This window comes from Notothenia coriiceps, unplaced genomic scaffold (assembly GCF_000735185.1).
Source record: "Notothenia coriiceps isolate Sejong01 unplaced genomic scaffold, NC01 NC01_scaffold00013906, whole genome shotgun sequence".
In the NCBI taxonomy this organism is placed as follows: domain Eukaryota; kingdom Metazoa; phylum Chordata; class Actinopteri; order Perciformes; family Nototheniidae; genus Notothenia; species Notothenia coriiceps.
This window is the reverse complement of record NW_011346607.1, coordinates 101,428-125,148: the sequence shown is the minus strand read 5'-3', so window position 1 is coordinate 125,148 and position 23,721 is coordinate 101,428. Positions and strand designations below refer to the sequence as shown.

General features: G+C 41.5%; 1 protein-coding gene across 4 annotated transcripts in view; it reads right to left on the bottom strand.

The window, feature by feature from the left end:
• Positions 1-18,983, bottom strand: part of slc8a4b (solute carrier family 8 member 4b) — a 93,317-nt gene extending 74,334 nt beyond the window's left edge. For 2 of the 4 annotated variants that reach the window (XM_010774368.1, XM_010774369.1), the window contains exon 1: positions 18,882-18,983. The gene's annotated coding sequence lies outside the window, so the exon portion shown is untranslated. Of the gene's footprint in view, positions 1-18,309; positions 18,444-18,525; positions 18,580-18,881 lie in introns of those variants that run through there. The other 2 variants (XM_010774371.1, XM_010774370.1) reach the window with 2 other exon arrangements.
• Positions 18,984-23,721: the final 4,738 nt, after the last annotated feature.

Here is a 23,721-nt window from a genome sequence, read left to right as displayed (position 1 = left end):
TTTGTTTTTCTGCTGAATCACTGCTGCTTGCTTGGAACTAATCTTTACCTTTCAAGTAGTAATTATTGAATGGGATGCTCTGTTAGAGATCATTTAAGGAGGCTGGACGCTGGAGATTTTGCTTTGCGAACCAAATCGGCCGGCACTGTCCCGATCAGCAGAGAAAACTGAACAACAAACAAATAGGCCAGAAAGTTTGACGATACATTTCACAGAAAAATAATCACACATGATCCCAAATATCAGTACACCCGGATATAGTTATTTTCCATTGGGCAACTCCAAAAGTCTATTGAAGCTTGCCATTCAAAGCAGGTGAACAACATGATTGATATTTCACCACAACACCTCTAGAGATGTTATGGATTTCGTCCAAGTCTCAAATCCTCATCCCTGCTGAGAGCAAGGTCCCCCTCCGCCCACTCAGCACCTTCAGGAGTACTTTGATTTAATATCTTTCACTTTAGTGCAGCAGGAGACTATCTCAACCAGTTTCCAACCAGCGAACTCAAGGCATCCTGATAAGACGGCATCCAAGAATCAACAATGAGTCCCAGCAGCATTGAAGAACGTGTGATCTGAGAATGAACCCATTAAAAGAAATGCACGGAGCAATGACAGAATTAACTAGATGCATTGGTGCAACGTGGCTCCAACTGGGTTCATGTGCTGTTAAATTGGACCAGAATTGCAGAAAACAAACCACAAGCCTTATATAGACTCACTGGATAAAGACAAGACAAAGAGAAGACAGACGGCCAACGGGGAGAAGAAACTTCAACTGACCAAAAGCACAGAACTGATACTGAAACAAAAGACACCCTCTCCACTGTTGAAGAGGCATGACTCACTGAACTGTATTTTCTTGGCAAAAGTTCAGTTTCTGCAGAATACATACAGTAGAAACTGGTTTACACTGATAGAATACAAAACAACAAGGCCTTTAAGGCCATAGTTTGATTGAAATAAATGATTACCCAGACAGGTTCATGTGGAGTGCATCTATTCAAATGTTTCTCTATTTAAATATAAATTGGGCACAAAGAAGTTAGATTGGGAGGGAAGGGAGGTTAATGGTCTCACTGTATTGGGTTCCTGAAGGGACTCAAATATTATTTCTTTAATTGGAGCTTTCATTAAATCTTCTTCCAAGATGTTGGACTCTACTCTTTAAGCTGCCTATGAGCCAAGAGGTGTTATTACTGACACTAAAATTAAATTACCCTGGATCTAGAATGTGCTTTGAAGCAAATTAGCTCCAACAGACAGGTGGGTGTTTTGTTTAAAATCTACTGTGCTGCTTTGAGGTCCGACTAATGGCTCTTTGGATGCAAAGCAAATTCCCTTTCTGTCTGTGGATACAAAAGAATGTTTAAATAATGATGGAGCATTGAGCACATCTCACCTCTCCTCCTGTGTTGTGCTTTGGCTGGTATTAAAGTATACTTATGTAACCCCCTCAGGGTGACAACCCCACATACATACACAATTAGCCGCAGGGACACACACCGTAAATGAATCATGTAGTGTACGCTCCAATAACGCCTCAGCTCCCATCTGCTCACACTTAAAGACATCTTGAACTGTTATCACCTGCTTTACAGTACAGAAACACACACGCATATACACACACACAACCTATATAACCAATCCATATTACCTTGTAGTGTGTGGACGGCCCCTTGAGCACACACACTCTGCCCTGAGGTGGTGACACACACCTGCCACAGCTTCAACCTGGTTTCACCCACACACTTCTTTCTTACACACAAACACACACACGCATATATATACACAATCACTCCAGCAGCATATCCTGCAGCAACAAAATCTATCAGCATAGAGTATGCATCAGCAGTATGTCACATCCAATAATAAGCAATACAGTACTGATTGTATATGCGTGTATAGTGGAAGAGGATGCGTGTGTATGTTTGTTTATGCCTTTTTATTTATAGATGAATGGCTGTTTCCTTGTGTTATCCCAAAACAGCTACTACTATAAGATCTTTATTTTATCTTGTTGTCTGTACGAATTTTCATAGCCCTCGACAAGGAGCAAATGGGATATCTTTCCATAATATTTTGCATTTTTACAGAGAATAAGCTCTGTGGCAGTTATCCAATTTTTTTCTCTGTCTAATATCTTATTAAACAGATGTTCTGACATTTTAAAGACCAAAGGATAAACTGATTAATCTAGAAAATTATTAATTGTTGAGGAGAATAATCATTAGTGTGTATTTGTGTGTGAGTGAGACAGAGAGCTACATGCAGAGAGAGAAGGGAGAGCAGAAAGTAGGTCCTATACTGTTGCCATGGTGATTAATGAGATACAAAAGATGTAACTATCATTACGGGTATCAGAGGAGGGGTGTGTGTGTGTGTGTGTGTGTGTGTGTGTGTGTGTGTGTGTGTGTGTGTGTGTGTGTGTGTGTGTGTGTGTGTGTGTGTGTGTGTGTGTGTGTGTGAGAGAGAAGGAGAGACATGAGAAATGAGGTTGTCTTCTGTGTGAATAAGTTGAATCTAAGCCCCCCCGGCTGCTTTGGATCGATACTGTTTTCTCCCATGTAACTGGGACGCTGTTTGGCAGTGAAGGTGAAGAAGGTCAATAAAAACTCACAGCATGTATACAGCAGATTTCAGAGTAAATCTGTGAGAAATCAACTGTCTGCCAGCCAGTTGTTTTCTCCTTTAAGATATAAATTAAACTGCCTTCTTCTGACAGGCAGCTGCAGGCAGCACACCTCTGAGAGCAGGGGAGAGTTCAGCGGGGGCAGAGGTAGCAGCCAGGGCAGGGGAGTGGGTGTTGGGTCTTGGGACTGGAAGGTTGCTAGTCTAAATCCAAACACAGCCTTGGTCAAATGTGACTAGAGTAGTGGTGCCTTCAAGCAAGGAATCTGATGCTCTGGAGGTCTGCAGTAGTAGACGCCAGCTAACTGTGAATAATTGCTTACAGAAACAAGAGAAAGATGATGAATGAAACATTGTAGGATGACTTTTTCTCTCACAGGCATCTCAATTAAAGATTGCGCTAAGAAACCTACTTCCTTTTTCTTCATTTGTTACATATAGATAAATGATAAGTTAGTTGTGACTTTCCAGGTTAAAAGACATTCCTTTGTGTTGGATTCAAGTGCTTTTCATCTTTTCAGATTTGACAGTAAGCTACTTATTCGCTGTATTCAGGTGAAAAGTGTGTCCTTGAGCGACTAGCACAGTTAAAAGCAGTCAATGTTTGAAGCTGCATTTTGAAAAATCAAAAAAGAAAGCTTGTAAATTGTTCACTTCAAGCGATAAGGGCATGTTGTAGGTCTCGGGCAAGTGGATTTTAATTCCATGCTAAAATTAACTGTAATAAATGGCTCCTCAAAAGCTACTTATCCTAAACCTTAAGGCTGCACGTCCTAATACTTTTAAATTAGCAATGGGTCAAATCACTACACGTAATGTGATATGGACTCGCATAGAATTATCCCCCAACTCTGTAATTCCCCTCTGCTCTACGGAGCACTTTAGCCTCTTTCAGCTTGTTGTTTGGGTTCACTGTTACCGACTTCATCCGGCTGCAACGATATGAAGCTCAGCGCAAGTTCAGGCAGGAAGACCTATCACTTCGTATTGCACGTCATGGCAATAATCGCTCCCTTCACTAAATGATAGGGAGCGCCACTCCTCAGCTAACCAATCACTTCCCTCCATTCACAAGCCTAATTATCGCACCTGTTAATCCCTCTATATACAGTATGCTCTCCCCTTTTCCATCAGCTGTCTTCCAGGTGTCAACGCGCAACCCTCCTCCACCCCTTCGCCTCCTGCTTCCAACTCAGGGCCAAGCTTAACCTTCTCCCTTCCAACCGGACCTAACCACTTATCACCACCACCAGCGTCTAGATCCAGGGGGATCCATCAGAAACGGTTCTTTCCCTTCCCGAATGATATCCTACAAAACCTGGGCCTAATCGCCAAACACCATTTCATTCGCTTGTTATAAACTGTCATCATTATGTTTCATTTATATAATGTGACCCGATAATAAACATGTATTTCATACATCACGTCTCTCCTGATTGAACATCTGTTTTCAGCTTAACAAAACTCTACATGTACAATACGTTTATGCTACCATACTGTACATCAAATGGACATAGAAACTGGAACATTAAGCTGCTAAAGAATTTGATATTTTCCCTAGGAAGTTAGTTGAGTTTTGCAAATACGTTCACCCCCAATAGGTAAAAAAAAAATGCAGCTTCATTGGGCTAAAGCAAAACTGATAGCATTGTTACTTAAAGTATAGGACGAGATATTCCCCATTATAAAGTAAAACAACTCCAGTGTTACTCTACAAAGCTGTACATGCTTAAAATAAAGAAAAAAGCTGAGATTTAAGAACTGCAAACAGTAAAAGAAAAACAGGCTATGTGGTATTGATGATTGGCCCGCCATTCACACAGGTAAAGAGCCTGCATTGCAATTTCTCACAACCCTAAAACATACTTGAGTGTGTGTGTGTGCATCCAGTAGTTCAATCAGGGAGTTCTTGCTTCCACAAATGAGTCAAATTAAGGCCGAGCGATCGATCTCCAGATGCAGAGGTCGATGTGACCCAACTGAGGCAAGCATGAAAGACCTTTTCAAAGCGCTCGACCCTCGCCCGACATCCTTCTTAAACCAGCGGATCTGAGAATAACAAGCACTCATTACACAGGCAATCCCACTCTCAACTGCACACACACATTTATGCCGTCTAAACATACAGAAAAAACAAACACGGGTTTGTTCCAATGTTCCTGCTTTCATCATCATCAATATTTAATGGATGTATGTACGGGTGTCATTTGAGTGTGTGGGTGACATTTCACAGATAACACGGCGCACAGCATTTACTAGTATTCTTTGAAGCCGATAATTGCCAACAGGCTCATTGTGGAGGTGTGGAGATGCATGTGTGTGTGCCTGCATAATGTGTGTGTTTATTATCTACTTTGATCCGTGTAAAAGCATGTTTGAAGCGGCGACTGAGATCCAAGCAAGCAACAGATTGTCATGCTGGTAACGGCAGAAGAGAGATATAAACGGGAGGAGGATGTTAGTAGAGATGGAGCAGAGGGAAAGAGTAATGGAGATGCAATACAGAGGAGGAAATGAGGAAAGTGTCTGCGGGGCCTTTAGACTGTAGAGGCCAGAAAAGGTTTGGTGGAGTATCAGCAGACAGATGAATGGCTAAGTCAGCGTGTATGAATGTTTCATTCCACCTCCAAATTAGAGAACAGACTTAATGAACATTTCCCCTGGGCTGGAGGTTAATAACTACTGTCCATAAGCTTTATAGAGACATGGTCAATGATCAGAAGGGGGGGAATAACTCAATGGACCCCGGTCGGTGAAAAAGGATCATCAAAGAGCAGTAAAAGTCAGCCAAAGACAGACTGAGATTAAATGTAGGATACAAACCTACATACTGTATACTCTGTCATGTAGAGAAGAGATTGGAACTATGAATAGGTTGGTTAATATTTCAATAACCCCTCTACATCACGATTAGCCTTTCTGTTGCATTTTCATACTGAATGAACACAACATTCTCTGGCAAATTTGGATAAGTTCTGATTATTTCTAGTGTGGGATTCCTGCATTTGTGTTTCTTCTTCAGTCATTTTCACTGGTTTAAACTGATTGGGGATTTGATGGGAAAAGATGATAGCAATTTCCGGCCTTTTCAATCCCTACTAAATGGATATCATTGTTGTTTTATCTAAATTAACTTTGATTGTTGCTCATCTATCTTTTTTCCCCAACCTTAAAATGGTTGTTGTATCAATATGCAAACTTGGTCTCCTTAAAAACTAGCAACAGAGTGTAGGTTCACATATAATTAATAGATGATTAGATTTTGAAATGATATGCGTGTTTCCAAGCCTTCACATCAGGTTCAAAAGCAAATGCTGGTCAGGTGGTGTTGTTTAATGCTTTCATAAAATATCTGTCCTTTTAATATAATATGAAAATGCCCACATATTCTCACGTATAATATAAAATATTGCTATGAAATCCTTTGTAATCTGGCTGATCTCTGGTGTCGCCACCTGGCCCAGACCTTAATCAGATGTATCTTTTTTAAATCAATCCCACATAAATTGGCATGATTGCATAACGTTCGAATCTGATTGGCTGGTGGGTGAATGCAATTTAATGTATACTAGCAGAAGGTGTTTGATCCCCGTTTTATATAAATGCTTAATTAATCATGCCCTGTCATGATGTGCGCCCTCCATGCAGGAACATATTGAATGTCCAGGTGTTTAGAAAACAAACTGCATGGTAGCAGCTGTGTTACTGCACGCTGTGTGAGGGTACGCCTGCCTGCAAATGGCAAAGGCAGTTTGAAGGTCTCAAACTGTGGCATTAGATAATCCCTATAATGTATGCAATCTTATAATGCATATTATGGTTTTCTATTGTGTAACACAGATTCGGCATAATCTTCCCCCGGCTTTCTGTGGATGGCAAGTCATGGATATGTTTGGTTCCCGAGCACACATGCACTCTGCTCTCCCCGAGCGCAAGTCATATTGCAGATGTTCATATCTAGTATCTGCCAGCCTCTGTTTGTTTGTTTTTGCCTCTCTGTGTGTGTGTGTGTGTGTGTGTGTGTGTGTGTGTGTGTGTGTGTGTGTGTGTGTGTGTGATATTGAGAGGTACTGGCAGCACGGTGCTCAGACTTCCGTCCCCTCACTAATGTCACACACAGAGAGGATAGCGGAGAGCCTCTGGGAGCTAGCTAGCTAAAGCGCACACACACACGGTTATCATGCATAAATAAATGAATATGAACATTGAGAATGAACATTTAAACTCTTTACACTGGCAGCAGCGCACCATTCTTCCACGCAGCCTGTTCTATAGTGTTCCTTCACTCATATGGATTTATCTTTGCTACAGTGACTTGGTGACACACACACGCAGTTCATTTAAGTGTTATTTCTCTGCTGCTGGGCCCAGGTGAAACATGCACTCACATGGAGTTCACAACTAAAAGTCATTACGTCGTTTGGGCCTTTCCATCACATCGCTCTATACATAGAAGTGCTCTCTGTCTGTGTAACACACGCAGAGAGCACCAGCCGTCCTGATGGATCCTCTGCCTTTGAACTATAAGCTCACCCTAGTCGCCTTAGCACCTCCACCCAAGGCTTCTCTCCATTTTCATGTCAAGGCCACTTGCAGTAGCTGAGGAGTTTTCTCCGAGTGACTTGCAGTAAGTACAAACCATAAAAAGAAATCCGGATTTGAGCGGACCAGCTATCCCTTTATGAATAAAGCTTCATGAAAAGTGGATTAAGCCAAGTGGACGTTTTATGAATCAGCAATGTTTTGTCCCATTCAACAGCAGCAGCGATAACATCAAGGAAGGGGACTTTCTTTAAAGAATGTGGACAAAATGCAACTCTTTTACGCAGCTCAGCTATAGGCAAGTCAGTTTCATACATTTAATACATTATTTATCGAATTTAAGTTAACTAGGATAAGGGCCAAATTAGTCAGTTGTAATGTGAGGGACATCTTGTAAATTATCCAAAAATATGTTAAAAATTCTTTTGACTTTTTCTAAATTGCTACGTCAGAAAAACACATTTTGTAAAACCCTACTTCCAATGTCTTCTTAAGAAGTTTGAAAAGATGATTTATGACTTTTAATATGTTGGATTCAGTTCAATTAATTTCTTCAGACAGCTGGAACCTGCATCCTTTATTTCTCCTCTTATTCTTTAATTTCAAAAGTAACTTCCCCTGAGATGATGAAGTAACACTGCTTCTTCAAATGAATGCCAAAAAGAGGTGTGTCAAATTGCGTGTGTGTGTGCATGTGAGCGCTGCCAAGAAGCGGTACAGTTTGATAAGAGAGCAGATGGATTACACAAGCGTGTTTGATTTGTTTGTGGCAGGAAATGAGAGCAACAGAGCTGCAGTAAAACTAATTAAGTTAAATGGAACCAAGTCTTTCATTAGCACAAAGCTTTCCCGTATGATATAAAATACCCAGGCTGGGCCCTTCCTTTATTTCACAAGCGCAGGCAGTGAAATCCCTCCAGGTCCAAAATGTATTATCAAAAAGAAGGGATTATTTTCAGGTCGTAGGAAGGGGGATTAAAATGGCTTTTGGATTCTTGCTGACACTTGTGCCCTTTTGAAAACATTTAAGTCTGAGTGCCTTGGAGAGAATGTTAAACTTCCACAAACACAAACTTGAGCAAGACGAGTGAAAACGCTGGAGATTTGCATTGTTTGTGAAACAGAAGCAGAGAGACAGCAGTAGCATGCCAACAGAGTGGATTATGGTTATTTGGAAGCGCCTGTCGTCCCCTCCTGCGTCATTATAATTGTTATTGTTTTCTCGTTTATCGCTCCATCGCTCCTGATCCTCATCCCTTCTTTAAACCAATCAGAAAAAAAAACAGGCACGACAATCCTTCCTCTACACACACACATACACACAAACCACCCGCTCCAATGCAGCTGACACTTTCAGAATCTCACAATCACACATGCATGCACTCGTGAACACACCGTCACACACACGTAGAATGCGGAAAAGTGACTCGCAGCCATGCATGCAACACGGCAGGACAGCTTGTGTGTGTGTGTGTGGATTCTTATCAGATTACATCAAATAGGTTTGGGTTTATACTGCTGGGACAGATTACTGGGCAAGAAAAGGATAGAAAGAGCCAGAAGAGAGGAAGTAAATTAAGATATAATGTAAGACTAGAATGGCACTCAGAAGTCTGCAAAGGTCAATGATGCATTCAAATCCTGCTCGGATTGTCCCATTTATCGAGTTAGGAAGTCGCTCTTCCGATATGCACACGATCATGAGCTTTAGGCCGTAATCTGTTGAAAACTATACAAATGATATCTGTTTTTATTCTGAGTTGATGGCTTCCTAATGAGGATTTTCCCAGTTGGGTAACCTTTTTCTGGATTATTATGATATCACATGATGGCAGCATTAATAAATATATCTTGCAATGTTAGCTAAAGTGGAAAATAACTTGTGTATCTGCCCGGTGATTCGAGTTCGCTTAAAAATAAATGGGTTATTTTCTTGGTCCATGCAACCCTCTTTAACCAAGTTCTATGACAAGATGTCCAGAAGTCTTTTCGTAATCCTACTGACGGACAACTCGAGCCGAAACGTAACCTTATTTGTAGAGGTAATAACGAGTTATGGAGCAGGGTAAGGACTGTTAAGACTAAGAGGATGTTGAGCTGGGCAGAAAGAGACAGTAATAAGAACATTTGGAGTGCTGAGGAAATTAGAAGGTAAAAAACAACCCAGGAGGAGGGTGATGTTGGAGGGCACCGGGTGAGGAGGCCATGGGGAGTACTGGGGGTGAGTGAGAGGAGATGAAGCAAGAAAAAGAAGAGGATTTGTGAGAGGACAGAATGAGAAAGACACTGATAGAAAGGGACAGCCAGGAGTGATCCTGACGGGCAAAAAGACGAGAGTGGAGGTAATCAGAGAAAAGATGTGGAAGTGGGAATGACTGTACAGGAGGGAAACAAAGGAGCGGGCAACAAGAGGTGACAGGAAATGAAAAGTGACAATAAAACAAAAGAGACAAATAAATATAAAATATACAACTATTCAAGTTTCAACGTCATCATAAATCACAGACCATCCATCCATCCATCTTCTCCCGCTTATCCGTGGTCGGGTCGCGGAGGTAGCAGTTCAGTTCAGTTCCAGCAGAGAGCCCCAAACTTTCTTTTCCCTGGCCACATCAACCAGCTCTGACTGGGGGATCCCAAGGCGCTCCCAGGCCAGCGAAGAGATATAATCCCTCCATCTGGTTCTAGGTCTACCCCTTGGTCTCTTCCCAGCTGGACGTGCCTGGAACACCTCCCTAGGGAGGCGCCCAGGTGACATCCTAACTAGGTGCCCGAACCACCTCAACTGGCTCCTTTCGACGCGAAGGAGGAGCGGTTCAACTCCAAGTCCCTCCCGGATGACTGAACTTCTCACATTATCCCTAAGGGAGACGCAGCCCACCCCTGCGGAGAAAACCCATCGTCGGCCGGCTTGTTACCCGCCGATCTGTTCTTTCGGTCATGACCCATGCCCTTCATGACCATAGGTGAGCGGTAGGAACGAAAATGAGCGCGGTAGACAGAGAGGCTTTGGCCTTCTGGCTCAGCTCCCTTTTCGATCACAACGGGTGCGGTAAGCGAGACTGCAAGTACGCTCCCGCTGCTCGATGTCGACCCATCTCACGCTCCCCATTGTTCGCCCCTCACTCGAGAAGCAAGAACCCTGAGATAACTTGAAGCTCCTTCACTTGGGGTAAGGACTCAATTTCCCTACTTGGAGTGGACAGTCCCATCGGTTTTCCTGCTGAGAACAGTGGCCCAGATTTGGAGGTTGCTGATCCTCATCCCAGGCCAGCGCTTCACACTCGGTGCCGAACCGATCCCAGTGAGATGCTGAAGGTCGCAGACCGATGAATCGCCATCAGAATCCACATCATCTGCACAAAGCAGTGGTGTCAATCCTAGTCTACGCTCCTCACCGAACTGCGAGCCCCCTTCCCCCACCGACTACCGCTTCGAAATCGATCCATGTAATATTACAAAACAATGGATTGGTGACAAAGCGCAGCCCTGGCGGAGGCCAACCCTCACCTGAAATGGGTCCGACTTACTGCCGAGGACCCGGACACAGCTCTCGCTTTGGGAGTACAGATATTGGATGGCCCTGAGTAGAGACCCCCTCACCCCATACTCCCGCAGCACCTCCCACAGTGACTCCCTGGGAACCCGGTCATACGCCTTCTCCAAGTCTACAAAACACATGTAGACTGGATAAGCGTACTCCCAGGCCCCCTCCAGGATCCTTGCGAGAGTAAAAAGCTGATCCGTCGTTCCACGACCAGGACGGAATCCGCATTGTTCCTCCTCAATCTGAGGTTCGACAATCGGCCTGACCCTCCTTTCGAGTACCTTAGAGTAAACTTTCCCGGGGAGGCTGAGTAGTGTGATGTCTCTGTAATTGGCACACACCCGATGATCCCCCTTTTTAAAAAGGGGAACCACCACCCCGGTCTGCCACTCCTTCGGTACTGTTTCCGACTTCCACGCAACGTTGATGAGACGTGTCAACCACGACAGTCCCTCAACACCCAGAGCCTTCAGCATTTCTGGGCGGATCTCATCCACCCCCGGGGCTTTGCCACTGTGAAGTTGTTTGACGACCTCAGTGACCTCCCCCCAGGAGATTGGTGTTGATCCCCCGTCATACTCCAGCTCTGCCTCTAACAAAGAGGGCAGAGTTGTCGGGTTCAGGAGTTCCTCAAAGTGCTCCTTCCAACGCCCTAACACTCCATCAGTTGAGGTCAACAACGTCCCATTCTTACTGTACACAGCTAAATCACAGACCAATGCTGGGAATCTTTCCCCAGAAAAAAAAGGGATTTCACACCATGTAAATTATTTTGTGTCATTGCTTCACTTGTACCACTCTTAACCTTCTTTACAGGAGCAACATGCAGCAGATGTATTGAAAAAGTCAAGACAAACCCTGTAACGCCAGTAAACAAATTGGAGCATTTAGAAGCTAAATTGTCACATATCTCCCAAAATAAAAATGGTGGAAAAGAAAAGATAAAAGGAGATTGGATATTGGAATCGTATTCATCAGGTGGTAAAAATAACAACTGTTAATGCTTGCCAACATTGTTCTGTGTCTGTGGGTGTGTTGAAGGAAATTGTTCTTCAACAGGTAGGTAGTGATTTGTATAATGTTGTGTTTACAGCTTGTTCAGTTCAGGCCGACAAAAAGAATTATATGATCTTCCCTTTTTTTTCAGTTACTAGTTTATGGCATGTGAAGGTTATTACTGCGTGCAGTGGGGCAGAAAAATAACACTATAATAAAGACAGAGCCATTCCGACTTGTTTGGCAGTTTGGGGCACCTGAACATTAATTATTATTGGCTGTTTGTTTTAATATTGGGCTTTTTCAAAGCAATTCCACTCTTCAGTGCTGCTCTGAAAGGTTTACAAGTGAAATATCAAGGTTAGATTGCCATAGATAGCAGTAATTGGAGATTGGACTTTTATTTTGAAGGGTGTTGGTTTGTTGAGTAAATGTGTTTTATTCAAAGTCTGTGTACTTAACTGTTTTACTGGTTGTGTTTTGAGAAGGTTTACCAATTGTTTTCTTTATTTTTAAGGGGAGAAATGTAGTAAAACATATTTAAACCCACTTAACGTACGCAAGCTAAAGCTCCTGGAAAAGGCAGTGTAACCCATTATGTAATAACACCATATTCTTCAATAATCTGATATATGTTGTAATAAGAGGGCCTGAATAACATCTATGTTCTATTTAGCAAGAATTTTGAAGTAAATTATCACATATTACAATGGTTATTAAAAAATGTGAGTTGCCATTTTTTTCATTAAAATGTAATAATACATGCAGTATTTATTACAATGAGAGAGAACGAGACGAATAGAGGAGCCAAACGAGAGGGACTGCGACATATATGGAGACAGCCGTGATGGAGTAAATTAAAGAGTGGAAGCTGTACAAACAGGGTGGAGAAGGAGCAAAAATAACAGAGCAGAGGAGGGAGGGAAAGAGGGAGACGGACACAGAGAATAAATAAATCCATGCGTCAGAAACAAGTGCTTCATTACTTCTCACAACGCCTTTTCAAGCCCATCCATTCAGAAATGCTTTAAGGGTCAATGTCTTCTTCATCAGTGGCCATTTTCACAGTTGATTGGATAAGTCTGTGGTTGTCCATTTCACATCAAGCCTCCCATTCATGAATTCAAAAGAGCAGATTGTGCTGAATATGGTCTCCCGGAGCGACTGAGAAAAGGACAAAAGCACCTCTTTTTTTCCCTCTCACTGTCTCTTCTTCCATTTCCAGAAATTATCTCCACAGTTGTCACATTTCTCCACTCAGCGTAGCCCCCTGTTGCCAAGCATCAAGCTATTCCAGAAATGTAATTTAAGGCAGCAACAACAACAACAATCTCCAGGACAGCCCCTGCATACAAATCAATAGACAAAGACACAATTACTATCTCTCAAAGACTCTTGAGCCAGTTCATGTGTGTGTCATAGGGTTTTCCTAAAATAAACGTCTCCTCTCCACCTGGGAGCTTTCTATTCTTAGCAGCAGCAGGGCGAACCCTCCTGCATATCAATGCCCGGCTCATCTTTAAATATCAACTGGTGGGGTGGCACAGATGATGGCACCATCATATCTGTTTGTAAATGTATGTCAGTCTAAGGTTGTCCTGAGTGAAGTGTGTGTTTGTTCACTTTTGGATTACGAGGGATGTCTGCCTGTGTTTGATAACCTGGTTAAGGGGGGCTGACAAATCTTACTTCATGCCTGATTCTGCAGAAAGATCCTCAGCCAGTGAGATTAAGACGGTTTATCTAAACAAGTAACTGTTCCTATTTATATTAAAGCAACACAATGCATTTATTAGTTGGAATGCCTTAACGCTGCTATATGTCCATTAATAGAACCAGAATCCAGGTTTATTTCAAAAACATTCACGAAAAAATGGCATTAAGATTGAGACTTCTTGAAACCATGCAACATTTGAATTCTTACTGATTCAAATAAAAAATATATTTAACGCAACATTGCTCAATTAAATACTGATGCAATAACAAATGCAACAACTGCTGTGCCATGATTGAGTATATGACCATTAATAGGATCATTCACATAGGAATCCAGATTTTATTGAAAAACAATCACGAAAATATGGCATTAAGATTGAGACTTCTTGAAACCATGCAACTTTTCAATTCTTACTGATTCAAATTTGAATTTAAAATATATTTAACTCAACATTGCTCAATTCAATACATTGAGGGATTTTGCTGCTGCAGCCTTTCTTTGTGTGCTATGACCAATAGGTCAAACGTAGGTTGCTGAGTAAGGCTTTTTGATTAAGTGGTGCACTTTTCTTTCTGGTGCATCTACAATTCCTCCACCTACATCATGTACATCAGTCACTAAGGCTGGAGAAAGCCACTTTAGACCCACACAGGCTGCAGTGGTGCTGCACTGCTCCTTAATCTATTGAGGTATCTCTGAATGTGGTGGACTGTTCCTCCTTTGATTGATGGACATAAATCAAAATTGGGTCATCTGGAAATAATGTTATACATGTTCCACCTGTGTGTTTTGTGGGATAAAATACTGCATGACATAACAAAAAAAAAACGCTGTAATAAAGATATTAAAGTGGATTTCTACTTTATCACTCATCTCTCAGCATGCACAGCCCTCTCATTCATAAATATACAATCTGGAGATTTATGGCTGTATATTGGCTTCATATTCATAGAAATAAATAACTTTACACTCTTTTGAATGTGATTAAATATAATTTACAAGAGGCTTGTGGGTGATAAATGGAGTAAATGCATACAATATATTACCTTCACTTCTAGGTGATATAACACAAATCAATACTGAGAGGAAAATAACACTGCAAGATCTGACTGTCCTCTTTGGTTAGGTTAATATGAAGACCAAACAGAAATGGTGCATGTTGCATTCAGTGGCAATTAATGCCACTGAATGTGAGTTAATTTGCAGCTTCACTCCTGATGGCCAAATCAGTCTGCCGTGCAAGTGAGACCCCTGTTGGTGCATCAGAAACTGCCGCCCAGCTTTGAAATCACACCATTGGGCAATAAACGTGTCAAATTAATCCCTGAAGCGATGCTTTAGGAGTGATTGGAAACTGAGCGGAATGAGTGATAGAGGGCCCGTGAGATGAATCAGGTTTATATTAGGTTAGCACTACTCCTCTTTATTGTTTTATTTTTAAATCACAAAGTCTTACTTTCATAATAAATCATGGTTCACGCCCCGTGCAAGTGATTATAGTGTGTTCAGTCCCTAAGTCACCTCGTGTTAAATACATTTTTACATTTTCTCTGAGTGTTTCCTGCACTATCAGGCTTTAGGTCCAGTTATATTTTCAGATATTACAGCTAAATTTAACAACTCTCTGCACCGACTGTAAAGTTGTATGTTTGACAGATTAGTTTGATAGTATAAGCAGCACCCTTGGCCTCCATCCACAGTAGCCTCTAGTCCAGCAAGTGTCGAGCTGCCAATATGTGATGTAGCGCTGGGGCAGAGCCGGCAGCATATTGGGCTCTTTCCATGAATGTCAAGCACTGCATTAAATAAAACAGGATAGGCCAACAAGTCTGTGCCACAGCCAGGAAGAGATGAACACCACGATCTATCACCCTCATCACATACTATTGTTATAGGGACTTAATTAATCAACCTGTAGGAGGATGGCATGCTTGGTAACGCCCAAATGGGGGGGGGAGGGGCTTGATTCACTCTTAGGTGGCAGTGAGATTAAAATGCCTCTTGAAATCATCCTGAGTAAAGCAGAAGTCTAAACACATAAAAGAGATGGAGTGGGCTTTTTTAAATCAACATGCAGGCTCCACGTGTTAAAGCAAAATGAAAATGTAGTTGGTGAGTCAGTCAGAAAGCTTGAGATGGGAACTGAAAGTTTAATGATCGCTGTGGGGGACGGCATGGGGAAACAGGCTTTATAGCAGTGCAGAAATGCACATGCAGAAAGCATGTGGAGCCCCAACGTGCTGCAATATAAAGAATAGTACTGATGACTAGGTCATTTTTATAAGCAACTATTTTTTTTTTCTAAATCGCCCTTCTGAACAAAACCTGATGTCTAGATGTAAAGATTATGACTTAGAATCAAAGCCATTAAACACTGTTGTAGGTCCGGAGGCCATATGAGGACCATAAAAAAAAAATTGTGAGTGATTAAATATTTGAACGCTATTTCTCAGTTAATTAAAAACCTAAACATTATTGTCAAATGTCCTTTTTTACTCTGGCAGCTTTTACAGAAGCCTCCAGGCTATATTCCTCTTCCTCTTCTTAATTTCTTCTTTTTCTACTTCCCAGTCTTTATCATCTTCCTCCTGACACCAAGCAGACACAATTTATCTCCAGAGCTAACAACCCCCCACTGACAGTGATAACAGCATGTAACACACAAACACACACTCAGGAGAGAAGAGGATTATGACCGCGGGGACTTTCCTGTCCCTCCCAGCTATTAGCCAGACAAGGTAAGCTGACAGTAGCGGGATCCCGGAGAGCCGGAATTGGTAACCACACAAGTAACCCTGAGTCCAGTGCCAACGATGCACATAACCAGATTAACGTGGACAAGAATAGAGGCCAATACAGGGTTACCACCTTCTCAAGCAGGGAAGTGAGTGTTTTGTTGAATGGGTCCATTGAGGACACAGTCACAGGTAATGAAGCACCGGGCATTAAGTGTGGCATATTTTTGGCCCCAAAACAAACAAACCTAGACTAAGCAGGTACGGGGGCAGCATGCATTATGTGCATACACAAAACACACACGTAACCCGTTGCCAAATGTGACAGCCTGACCAAATCAGACAATATTGACATTTCTAGGATTAGGCCTTGGAAAAAATAATGAATAAATGCATGAGGTTTTATTTCCAAACACATGTTTTCTCTGTACTTTCGGTCATTTACAGACACAGCTCACCCAGGATGAATATTTGGACGGATGGAACTAAATCAACACGGATGGAAGGAAAGCCCAAAAACATACTGCTGCTGTTTAAGGGCTAAATTAAGGGGTTGTCTTTTTATAAATGAGAACTTTGAGTGAAGTTCCATTACATCAACGTTTCAAGAAGTTATTTCTGTGTCATGGCCTATAAACCAAGGCTTAACTTGAGAAAGTTTAAACCTTTAATCATTAAATCATGCAATCTTGCAGCAAGGAAAAATCCAGAAATATTTTTGACCCTATACTAGAAGCTGGAAAAATGCTTTGCACGTCTGAACTGTCAGAAATGTTCTATCACCGCCCTGCAGACATGCAGCAAATGCCCAGTGGATCGTAGCAGCCAGCTAGATGGCTTCAAAGCTTCTTAACACAAAGACTCATTGTTGCTGATGGAAGGAAGCTTAAAAATGGTTTGAGATATGCAAATTAATCTATAGCCTACATTTCTTTAGACAGCTTGGGTGTTTGAATTATTAAGAAGGCGACATATCTTCATGTTAATTATTTATCTTTGTGGAAAAAAATCATCATGCTGTCATAAACTCAGCTATTATTACAAAACTACCACCACACCGTGTTCAATATCATCATCTTCAACCACATCATTCACAATGTTGCTGTTATCAAAAGGCTACCTTCACAATCATCATTAAAACCACTGCCACATGCTACCATAAGGAATTTTTACTGGAAGCATTTTCATCTTAATGTTCCTCAACATCCTCATGCTGCCTTTATAAGAAGTGGATGTGATCACTATGATGTAATCCATCGCTAAGTGGACAACAGATTTGGCATTTCTGCTGTTGGCATTTCATTTTTTTCGAACCATGGGTTACGTAAGAGACGATCAAAATATTAGTGTAAGCACACTGAAAGGTTTAAAGCTGAAAACTAGGACAACAAACCAGAAATCTTGTCGTAGTAGCCCCACCCTGAAGCATATCCTGTTTAATCTTGTATTCCCTAAAAGGGGATCATAAATTACATGTTGCATTGATGAAGATTTGAAACTAACAAGTGACACAGCAAAATGTTTGATAAATCAAGCAAGATGTAGGGTCATTTTCTCATAGATTTCTATAGAATCTGACTTATTCTAGTAAGCAGGGAAGTCGCCCCCTGCTGGCCATTAGAAAAATGCACATTCCCATTTGATTCATGGTCATTGTAAAAAATTAACAGATGCTTCAATGTAATTGTCTGACAAAAATAAATAAAGAGAGAAATGAAGGCACTTTTGCTTGCGTTAAGCTAATGTACCACCTTTACAGGTACATTCATCGTCCTGCTCCTCTTCCTCATCATTATCATCAACACCAATATCAATTCATCAATAAAACCATACTTGTTTATATTTCTTATATTATTACTTTGTTTATAATATAACAATAGTGATTTCAGATGAAAAGCTGATTATGAGACAAAAGTACAACTATTTAAGACGAATGCAAAAACGAAGAGAATGTCACAATAAAACCATTAAAATAGAGATCAACCAATCATCAGCAGCAGTGCCATCATCGTCACAGCACGAATAATGTCTTAAAAAAGCATTACAATTGAATAATTCCTACCTCTATAGAGCTCTTATTTGAATCAAATAATCAAATTGACTGCATTTCAATTGGCATCATCATCATGCTCTCTCACCGTTCAAATGCCTTCATCAACATCCCATTCTCAGTGCATCTATGTGCTGCCCTCGCCTATCTCCTCTTGCACCCTGGCTGACCCAGTGCTCAGTCCCTTTAGACCCGGATGCGTCCACTATAACCTGACCTTAATCTCGTCATGCTCCCTCCCCGGCCACCGGCACCCCAGCCCCGGTCCAAGGGGTGAAAGCCCTGCAGCTTCACTGTCACTCACCCTTCTTCTAGCGCGGAGAGGAAACTGCGCTGTGGGGTGAATTGGAGCGGTACTGGATGCGTCTCGCGGAAAGGGGGCTCAGCTCAGGGAGACCCCCGGTCATGCATTGCTGTCCGGTACATTCCTCTCCCTCCCTTTTCTATAAGATCACTTTCCTTTTCGCTCGTCTCCCCCTTCACTTGATCTCGCACCGACAGGTTTTGCGCTCCTTATTTACGCACGCATGCACCGATCTCTTCAATTAACGGGCTTCACATACATACACTTACCGACTGCCTCCTGTCACACAAACGGCTCACATATGACATGAAAGCAATCAGAATGCACGCACAGTGAATAAGAATAGTAATACACACGTGGTTTGAGTCTTCGGTTCTCTGGAAGAAGCCCGGGTCGGGATCATTCATTCACTCATCACTCTATCTGTGCATCCTTCCCTCCGTCCCTCATCAGCAGCTGAGTAAAAGCTCCTCTGCTCTGAAACGGCGGCGACAGAGCACGCGCACTTCACCTCGCTCTTGCGCCCTCCCCAGAGTCTGTCTCTCTCTCTCTCTCTCTCTCTCTCTCTCTCTCTCTTTCTCTCTCTCTCTCTCATCAACAAGATAGAGCGGGAGAAGAAGAGAAAGAAAAAAAAAGAGAGATAGAGAGAGACGGAGGGAGGATGAGTGGAGGAATAAGACAGAGAGAGATAGATAGATGCTATAACTGTGTGTTGGAGGGGTGCAGGGTGAATGTGAACCAAAGGAGCATGCACTGATAAACGCAGATCATTGGAGAGGAGATGAGACCTAAAAGGAAAATTGAAAAGTTCAGGGCTGCAAGAAAAATATCTCTGATGTGCCTGATGGTAAGTCCAAAACCATAAAAATAAATCTAGAAAAAGCCGTTTGGAATTATATATGCTTCACTGGTGGCAGCATTTCCTCTTTAGGGCAAGGCCTATCTCTACTCAACTCACACCTTTTTTTTGCATTTACAAAAGTTGAATGAGTCTACCTGTTACTTGATATAGTACCAACTCAGTTAGTCAGAATCAATCTTCAAACGGCGAAGCTAACGTCAAAAGCGGCCTCACATTATTTATTTGGCGGATCAATTTTGATTTATTTTCTTACTCAAAAAAGGAACCCAACAAACGTACGCAGTACAATTGACAAGAGCTGCTGTTCCTATGTTTGAGTAATCGTTTCATAGAAATTTAGATTAAATGCATGTAAAAAAAGTTGGAAAGGAGTCAAATTATCATTACAGACACAGGTAGTACTTATTACTTGACTTGTGAGGATGGGAGTGTATTTAGTGTCTACAGAGGAAGAGGAAAATAAGGATAACCTCTGATGAGATTAGACAGGGGTGTGAGGGGATGAGAGATGGATGAGGGAGAGAAGGGCAGTGAGAATAATGGAAAAGTGGACAACAAAAGAAGAATAAATAATGGAAGAAATGAAAAGATGAAGGCCAAAAGAGGAGAAGGGAGTCTGGAGGGAGACAGAGGAAGCAGTGGGTTGTGAGGAGAGCAGCTGGAGTCAATGTAAATAATGAGAGAGAAAAGAGGAGTACTTTTACATTATCCATCTTTTGGACACAGTTGATCAGAGTTCTGTCTCAGCGTGAAGCATGGCCTCTACACCGCAAGCTAATTCACACCCCGAGGGGGACATCACACACACACACACACACACACACACACACACACACACACACACACACACACACACACACACACACACACACACACACACACACACACACACACACACACACACACACACACACACACTGACACTGAACAATTACAGCCAAACTCTTACATTCGCTGAGAGAAAATACACACGTCCATACACATTACAGCTAAATGCATAACTGCAAATTCATAGCCGGACAAACGAGCAAATTTGTACACACATCAGTACAAAATGTGCATGAAAGAACAGAGCACATAATCACATGTGCAGACATACACATGCACCACACCCACAGAGATTTGTATTACAGACTATAAGTGAGGATTCTGTGAATGGTCTTGCATTTTATATTAAAGCACATTATTCATTTATGAATAACATGGTGGGCGGTCCACCGTTGTCACATGACAGAAACAAAGCGGATAAAGCCAAAGGTAAAGAAAAGCGTTTTTTTTCCATAATGACACTTATAAGACAATCAACGGCTGTTTTCCGAAGAAGAAGAAAAAGGGACTATAAGTGGACGTAAATTGACCGTGCAGGATTGCCCAATTACGTCACAGGCTGTTTGGTGTGTCAAGAAGAGTTATTTCTCAATACTGAACTGAATTACAGAACTGATGTCCCTGTAGTCACTTAAAAACAGAAACATAGAAACAATAGCAAATGTACCCTTTAGTCTCTGGTTTTGTTATCGTCAGGAAATCCCATGAGAAGTCCAAAAGCTTTAAGTAAGTTTGTACCCTGTTTAAGGCTCATAATAAACTACCGTACCCACAATCATGAAGGTGGGTGTGGCTTTGGACAACAATAGAGCTGTGTAGTGAAGAGGAATAAGCTACAGTTGGTCATGCTAAGAATACACTGACAATACTTGTCCACAGAGGGAGGAAGTCAAGGAGGGTGGGTCAAATAAACGTTAACCATTAACAAAATGGGAGCTGATGCTGGTTAACCGTTTCATACTGAAAGTCAGCATTGGCCAGATATGTTTCCCTTTCGTAGACCAAATTATAACATCCATCAAGGACTTGTTTTTTTCTCGCCATATATCCATTGAACAAAATGGTACAAAATGCTAAGAAAAAAGCTTTCACTTTAACAAATGTTTCACCAGAGATTTATGACACTTAGATAGAAAAGGTTTGCGCAATGTGTTCCCACAGTAACATACAGGCTTCAATTACAATAGTTTAATTTATCTTGCCAAAGAAAAAAATGACGAAAACATCACCAAAAATATTTTTCTTCTAAAATAAAAAAATACAGTATCGGGAACTCAATTTTTCATTTTAACATTAAATTCCTCAATTCATTGATTAGCTGCTAGAAAATTAACCACTGAGATACCTCGTATCATTCAAATGGAAATGCCAATTTCGGACCGCTGCAGGGTGAGTCCCAATTGATTGAAGGTAAAGGTTATACATCACAGAAACAAGAGTCTAACACCCACACTGAAGACAAAAGGCAATCAAAAAACAACTAAGGAATTAAATGTGAGAACAAGCGGAATAAATAATTATAGATCGAGTTTTACGTCACTGTACCAGAATCCTGTTCCATGTATTGAGATTACTGGGAATGCGATCCCACCGCTGCTGTATTCCCTCCTCCCTGCACAACATCAAAGCATCCCAGATTCAGCGCCTAGTAACCCTCCCCCATCACCTCGTAGTGCTTCTGCCTGCCTCACTACTACACTCCAAATCAAACCACAATGATAACTACAGAGAAAGCTAAATTTTTCCCAGTTTCTATGGCAATGAGAGAATAATCGGATCCCTCCGTATTATTTCTGTAATATAGCAGAATACCATGAAGTGTGAACAGTTCCTGCCCGGAGGTTACTTTCTGTTTTCCATGAAATATTAAGTTGCTTCTCTAACTTGATATAAAACTGTGACACAATGGGTACAGTCGTCTTCGTCATACAACAAGATGATTTATGAAATCTAAATGTGGTTATTATTTATCTGATCGCAACCTAATAGTGGAATACATTATGTACATACAATAGGCAATCGGTATAATAGAATGTCGCTCAGGTCCAAGACCTTTCTTTGGCAAATGAGAAAAGCCTTCTCCTATGTGAACTACTCATGTTTTTAATTTTCCTTTACCAATTCCTTTGTCAGGAGAAATAATGAGAATTGTCCCATGTTTTACACAGATTACTTCAGAAATACCACATTTAATTAGCCAAGGTCACTCCCATCCTCAGGTGATGCCTATTACTTGGTGCCAAGATGACAGCCGGCTCCCAGGGGTCCATTGACCCCTCAAATCCAAATGAATAATTAAGTTACATCGGCCCCACCGTAAAAACTAAAAAGGTAGCAAACTAACATTTCCTTTATTACCAAGGTGACACCTGTAAAAACTCTTCTTAAGAGCGTATCTTTCAAGCTGGTTTTGGACTGACTCCCTGGTCTCTTTCATGTGTTACAGACTCTTTTGGCAGACAAAAAGACTAGTTGGCACAGCAAAAAAGCCAGTTACAAAGTAGGCTAGGTTTCTTCACACTGATTTGGCCCCTGTTGATGTTCCCTTTGTACTCGATACAAGCTGGTCTACACTGGCTGCATTCATTTTACCTAACAGTAAGCACCAATAACACACAATTCCTTTCATCTTGTATTCAGAAATGCAACATGTGTTTAATTTTATGGTAGGAGGATATTATATATATGACAGGGGCAACCAACTTTACCAGCAGAAAATTATGGATGTACTGTCCCCTCTCATGTCTGTTTTGTAAATACGAAGCTAACAGCTAGTTAGCTTAGCATGAATGCTTTGAAAAACAGTTAGCTTGGCTTTGTTCATACATAAACCAACTTCTAATAAACAGATTTTACATTCTTTGTTTAAAGTGACAATAGACAGGTTATTTGCTCAATCTTATCATTATGTAGTGAATATTGATTGCACAGTGAACTGGCTGTACAATAATGAAGCAATCAGAGTCTACTTTGGTGCCATTCAAGCATTTACTATGTTATTCTATCCGCCAACGCGTACGATCCCTTGGGAAAGTGAAGACTCCATTTACAGCACTCAAAGGAGGGGATAGTGCTCGAGTCGACTTTATCCTCAGTAGAAAAACAAAATGTCAAACAGTTCTTCATAGCCAAGATGAACCAAACCCTTTCTGACCTTGTTGACGGTGGACAATTCTACACCAATTTCACAACCAGTGAAAAAAAGAATTGATTTCTCATTTCTAAACTGCGTTCACATCACTTTCACTTCTTGGAATAGCATAGCTTTCCTGAGAGGATCACAAGGTCTATAGACAAAATTCAACCACTAATACTATCACCGACTGATATTATTTTGTAGCTAGAAAGGAGCAACTGTGATTAGTGAAACCATCTTCGGTAAATAAAGGTCAAAACCCCAAATCTCATTTCAGAATCCTCTCGTGTGCTCAGGAACACAGCTCAAATATTGGCCATGAAGACTACTAATGAAGGCATTCTGATCCATCTCTAATCTTACAGCGTTG